Raw genomic sequence first — 6,000 nt, 5'->3', positions numbered from 1 at the left:
ATGTTCCTCTTATGCAACACTGTCTTAAGATTAGCCTCCTTCTGAATTTGTATATTTCCTTTTAAAACTGAATGCCTTGGTTTACATTAATGAGATATTTACTGATGAATTTGCCACAAATCTCCAGTAAATCTGGCATAGGTCTGAGCTTCAGGTGGAAGCTAGAGACTGGGAATCCCTGCTGTAGCCTTTCAGCTCACCAGGTCCTGTCACTCAGGCCTCACTAACCAATCAGAGCCTCCAGTTGACCTGCTAGTCAGATGGGAGGGTTCTTCCGGGCACTAGGCTTATTTCCTCTGCTGATCTCCGTTGTGGGACGAAGTGCGGTTGATCACAGAGTCGGCTTAGTGGTGAGCGAGGGGCTGCTGTCTCAGGCTGGGAGGAGTGGTCGGCCATGGTGAGCGAGGGGCTGCTGTCCCCAGACTGGGAGGACCAGTCGGCTGAGCCGGGTGAGCCGTGTGAGCCAATGTAGTAGGACTTCCCATGGCTGAGTGGGAGGTCCTGGTGTAGTTCTGCTCCGTCCTGCGTGGTCCGTGTAACTCCCAGGGCCAGCGCGGCAACCTGTGAATAACTTCACTCTATGGGCTGTGTCTGTGCAGGGTATTGGGAGCGGGACTGTGCTTAGGACTACCCTTATTGTGGACATCACTGTGAAATACTGGCATCTGTGGTGCTTATATTGCCACTATGGAAAGCAGATTTGCCAGACTCGGAGAGCCCTGGTCTCTCTAGTATCTTCCAGAAGTTCTGCACTTTTAACATGTAACATTTAGGTTTAGGATCCATCCAGAGTTAATCACTGCTAAACTGTGATGTAGAAAAGTAGAATTAGGCTGGGCTGTGGTTAATCCCAGCACTCGGGAGGCAGAGGAAGGTGCCTCTCTGTGAGTTCCAGGACAGGCTCCAAAAGCTACACAGAGAAACTCTGTCTCGAACCTCCCCACCCCGAACCCCCCCCCCTCCAAAAACAAAACAAAAAACAAGTAGAATTGATGGAATTGAATTAATGGTATAAGGATTTACCAATTCTTAGGAGACATTAAGTCACACAAAGTAGAATTTAGCAAAGGGAGGGCTGCCTCCCAAGTACTCCAAAGATAACTGATATGGAAACCATGCCTGTTACAGATTAATGTGATAAAATGTATATGTTTGTTTATCAGGACTAACTGGGTGTTAAGCTACAATTCCCATAACAAAGGAGACAGCCCTAAATTATAACCAGCCAATTCCCCCCCACCCTCCCCTCCCCCCAGCGAAGAACAGGCCTTGCTGCTCAGGGGACCAACATTAAGTACTGGTGTGCCATAAAGATATAGAACAGCTGCATCTCCGTTCTTTTTGAAAAGTGGTTTTGAGTAAAAGTTCTCCAGTGTAAGATTGAGGTGGACTTGAACCCTGTCTGTAGTCCCACAGGGCATTGCCCTTGCTGTCCTCCTGACTAACAACCCTAAATTCTTGGTTTACAGGCCACAGAGTTCTAAAATTACCAGTTTGAGTCACATAGTGGACTGTCCATTGCAGCGACAGGAAGAGGATTTATGTGTAGCGCATGGCTTCTCCCTTTAGACCAGAAGAGGAGGAACAATGTACTGTGCACACTGCAGGGGAAACAGACTAGACAATAGCGAGATCACAGACTGAAGTTTAAGGCAGTGAGCTGCAGGGGTCTCCATTATAAAGAAGGGCCTGATGGGGCAGGGTGAGTGACTTTCTGTGTAATTTCCCAGTGTTTATTAATTCCTTCCATGTGAATGAAGACAAACAGTTCATGGGTGTACAATTTAGGGAGCATAGCTTGAACCACCGAGTACTCAATTTCCACTTAGGGAACTCTCCTATGCAGATATGTGCAGTCCTGGTTGACACAGTTAAGTCATCTCAGAGGTTTGAGACCCAGGCCATTGGCTGTAAATCTGTGTCAGTTTATAGCACTCCCAACAGCTGTTGGTATCAGCTGTTGATATCATTTTTAAAATTTCATTTTCTTAAATGCATTACTGCTATAATCTCTGTTTGTTTGTTTGTTTGTTTGTTTGTTTGTTTGGTTTTTTTGAGACAGGGTTTTTCTGTGTAGTTTTGGTCCCTGTCCTGGAGCTCACTGTAGACCAGGCTGGCCTTGAATTCACAGAGATCTGCCTGGCTTTGCCTCCCAAGGGCTGGGATCAAAGGCGTGTGCCACCAACACCCAGCTTATTTGTTTCTATTTTCCAATATTTCCCAGTCTTTAAGAATTTCATTTTGTTTTTTTCCTAACTCCTATTTATTTATTTACTGATATCAGTTTAAAGCAGTGGTTCTCAACCTGGTGGGTGGTGGTCCCTTTGGGGGATCAAATGACCCTATCACAGAAGTGGCCTTAAACCATCGAAAAACATAGATATTTATATTACAGTTCATAACAGTAGCAAAATTACGGTTATGAAGTAGCAGTGAAGATAATTTTACCATTGAGAGGTGTTCACCACAACATGAGGAACTGTATTAAAGGGTCACAGCATTAGGAAGGTTGAGAACCACTGATTTAGATCAATGTCACCTCTTGTATAATATTAGAGGGACCAGCCTTAATATTATACATCCCAGGGGCTCAGGAGAGAGAACTACTAATGACAAGGACTATTTTCGGGAAATAGAATCTCAGTACACCAACCTCTATAGTCCACTTGCTTTAATTCCTCTGGCATAACATCCTTCATACACAGCTTCAGTTCTGTTCTCGTGCCTAGCTCCTTTCTTGCCTGATTCCTCTCTATACTTATCCATTGCTCCCTCTAAGTTCTATCTTAATTCTCTCATCTTAATTCTGCCTCATCTAGGTCCTTTTCAGCTCGTTCTTACTCAGCTAGCTTACTCATCTGTCTCTTCCTCATCTTCCATCTCATTCCTCTAGTACTCTCTTCTAGCCCTTCAATCTAGTTCTTCCCCATCTCAGTTTGTTCCTCTCAAGTTCTTACCCATCTAGTTCTTCCATTCTCTTTTCTCTTCTCCGTCCCATGCCCTGGAAGTCCTGGTATAAATACACTTACAAGCAGTATTCCCTTAGCAGTTCAAAGCCAGGCTACCAGGGTCAAACAGAGGGGTGATAAGAATCACATAGAGGGGCAGTAATTGTTAATTATCATTTGCAACCCCAAGGGAAGTGATGAATGGGGAATGAATTAACTAAAGGCTAAATTCGGGTAATATCTAAGAAGAGGGATCTTAAGTGCTCAACTATAACCTCAAACATGATGGGTAGAAAATGTTAAGAATCTATAAGTTGCTAGGTCAATGGGAGAAAATAAAACTGCCTTCTTTTTTTCCGGTGGCTCCTATCTGTCCAAGCTATCTGCCGTTTTTCTGCAGGGTGGGGGAAAGTGTGCTCAGTCACTAGGCTACCTGTGTATAGCTAGATGCCTCTGGTGATAGTTAAAGAGAAATCTGGAACTGGAGGTAAGATTTGGGAAAGGAGGAAGTAAAGTTTAATTAGCACATCCGCCAGGCCTTCTCAAATAGGTAGTCTGGATGCTTAAGTCTGTTCTTAGAGAGTACAGCGGTATCTCTGATAAGGTACTTTGCTCCATCTGGTGATGGATCTGGCCGGATGCTGCCAATAATGATAATTACAGGGAGGCTTGAACTGGGGTTCTGGCTGTGCATAGCTGTCAGCACAGAAAGTTATCTAAATATTCCTAGAAGTGGTTAGGTAAGGAGTTAGAGGTCTATAAAGTTAGTAAGGCTGTAAGAAAGGAGGGTCTGAGCTAAATTGTGTAAAGCTATTACTTAACATCCACCTGACCTAGGCGGTGTCTCCTTGTGGAATTTACCTTAAATCAGGAGACTTTCATGTGGACTGTTATTACTGCTAGTCCTTGAAAGTGGCTAGGGGGGATATCTGATTCCAGAAAAAGCCTTTCCTGAGGCTGTTCTCCAAATACCTGGAATGTGTATGTCCAGAGAGTGATCAGTCCACACTGTTAGCCTTTCTTAGGGAAAAGTCAATTGGGAAAACTATGAAGGCACACATGATTTTCATAACAGAAGACAGCTGATATATAACAAGCCAAGTAACACCAAAAGCTCCTTGGAATTTGGCTTCCTCTGGAGGAATTCCCTGATCCTTCCAGGCAGTGACTCTGCCATAACCAGCTGTGTACAGCTAGATGCCTCTGGTGATAGTTAAAGGGAGATCTGGAACCAGAGGTAAAGTTTGGGAAAGGAGGAAGTAAGGCTTAATTGGCACATTTAAGCTGATATATTCCTGCAGCCCTCAGCAGTCACCTGTAGTTCAGAGTTGCCTTATAGGATGTAATTGAGAATTGCTTTGAACCCCTAATCCTGCCTCTGCTGCCCAGGGATGGGAAGAGAGTCCTGCCACTCCTTCCAGGCTGGACTTTGACTGGTCTGTGAGAAGGAAAAATAGACCAGTGAGTGAGTGTCCCCCAACTTCTCTAGATTTTATTGGGAACTTACAAATGAAGAGGGACCTGAGTACAGATTGAGTTCACTGACTCTAAATCAGGTATAGTCACAGAACAGAAAGGGAGGGGCAAGAAAGATACCCTCTTTCCTGCTTTGACAGTAGTTGACATTAGCAATGAGTAGTGAGGTAATCAACTTTAGATGATTGATAATTGTCCTAACTGGCCATGTCTTGGGTTCAAAGACCAGGCAATCAGGAATCTGGATAAATAACCAAACATTCATGAAAACAAATTACTGTAGTTACATTAGTTCCACCAAAATGGAAGAACTGGCCCTGACTGACATGACTGTGTTTTCAAGGTTTAAGATGTACAACCTGAGAACAGTGGTGTGAGTAGTACTTGGTGTGATCTAATACAAATTGATAGTCTATGGAGCCATGGCCATAAAGCCTATTTTAAGTTTTTAATCATATTTTTTTGGATTATAACTGTATCAATTCCACTGTCTCTTTCCTGCATCCAAGCCCTCCCATAGACCCTTGTTTTCTAATCCATGGCCTCTTTTGCTTTAACAACAGTTACTGTTTGAGTGTGATGTGTGTTTGGTTGTAGGACTTCTCAGCTATGAAGCAAAGGGTTGGCTGCATGGGACATTGAGTGTGTAATGGAATGTGCAACACAAAGGACCCTGTGCCTTGAAAGAGGAACAGGAAGTGCTCTGGGAGAATGGAAGGTTCTACTAAACTATAAATTTCTCAGACTAGAGCCTTGGCTGACCATAGGGTAGAGGGGCAGAGCTGTGCTGTCTGAGTAATTTGATCTCTGCTCACCCAGGAGGGTTACTGCTAATGTCTAGAGCCCCAACTGGGTGGTCCTAGCTAATGAGGGACTCTAGAAGGCTTAGCAGTCAGAAGCACCAGTTGGAGGTAGCTCACAGGTTTTTACCAGGATTCTCCTGTTTCTGCTGTAGGGAGCTGTAAGGAAGACCACAAGCCATAGCATGGTGAGTGTGGGGGTCATTGTCCCCAGACCAGGAGGAGCAAGTTTGCTGAGCTCTCAGAGCTGCTGGGAGTAGGATGGACCCTAAGCTAGACTGTGGTTCTGTTGGTCCATGTGTTGACCTGGGCAGTGGCCCTTGGCCTCTAAGTGTGGATTCCCTGGGGAGGGGAGACTATGCTGCACTGGCATGAGAGGCTAAGATGCTGGTAATATCGGTTTCCTGTGTGGACACCCAGGAACTGTTTTGGTGTGCAGTGGAAAGCCAGATTGGGAAACTGAAGGTCTGGTTTCTAGAAGTTTTGAATGTTGCATTCCACTTTCAGTTGTCTTATAAATGTTACAGATCGTTTAGAAACTGGTAGAAAGGAGATGATGGGGATCATCCTTCAGCAATATATGATTAGAATGCTTTTAACTTTCTGCTGCTGTTGTACCCGTTTCTCGAAACCCCCAGAGACCAGCAAGTAGCTGGTTTCCAATGTAAGCACATAAGGGTCCTTTTATTGTCAGGTTCAACCTGGGCTACCGCCAGGCAGATGGAAGGAAATGTGGCGGCAGCTGTGAGCCCAGGTGTAGAGAGTTTTTATAGGGA

The 6,000-nt window shown here is 44.6% G+C and overlaps 1 protein-coding gene across 2 annotated transcripts in view; it reads left to right on the top strand.

Moving 5' to 3' along the window:
* The first annotated feature begins 282 nt into the window (after positions 1 to 282).
* Positions 283 to 6,000, top strand: part of LOC128119185 (zinc finger protein 431-like) — a 29,942-nt gene continuing 24,224 nt past the window's right edge. The window contains exon 1 of one of the 2 annotated variants that reach the window (XM_052752436.1): positions 283 to 350. The gene's annotated coding sequence lies outside the window, so the exon portion shown is untranslated. Of the gene's footprint in view, positions 450 to 6,000 lie in introns of both variants that reach the window. The other variant, XM_052752437.1, reaches the window with a different exon arrangement.

This window comes from Peromyscus californicus, unplaced genomic scaffold (assembly GCF_007827085.1).
Source record: "Peromyscus californicus insignis strain IS unplaced genomic scaffold, ASM782708v3 Scaffold_23__1_contigs__length_62951481, whole genome shotgun sequence".
Lineage (NCBI taxonomy): Eukaryota > Metazoa > Chordata > Mammalia > Rodentia > Cricetidae > Peromyscus > Peromyscus californicus.
This window is presented reverse-complemented; position numbering and strand designations above follow the sequence as displayed.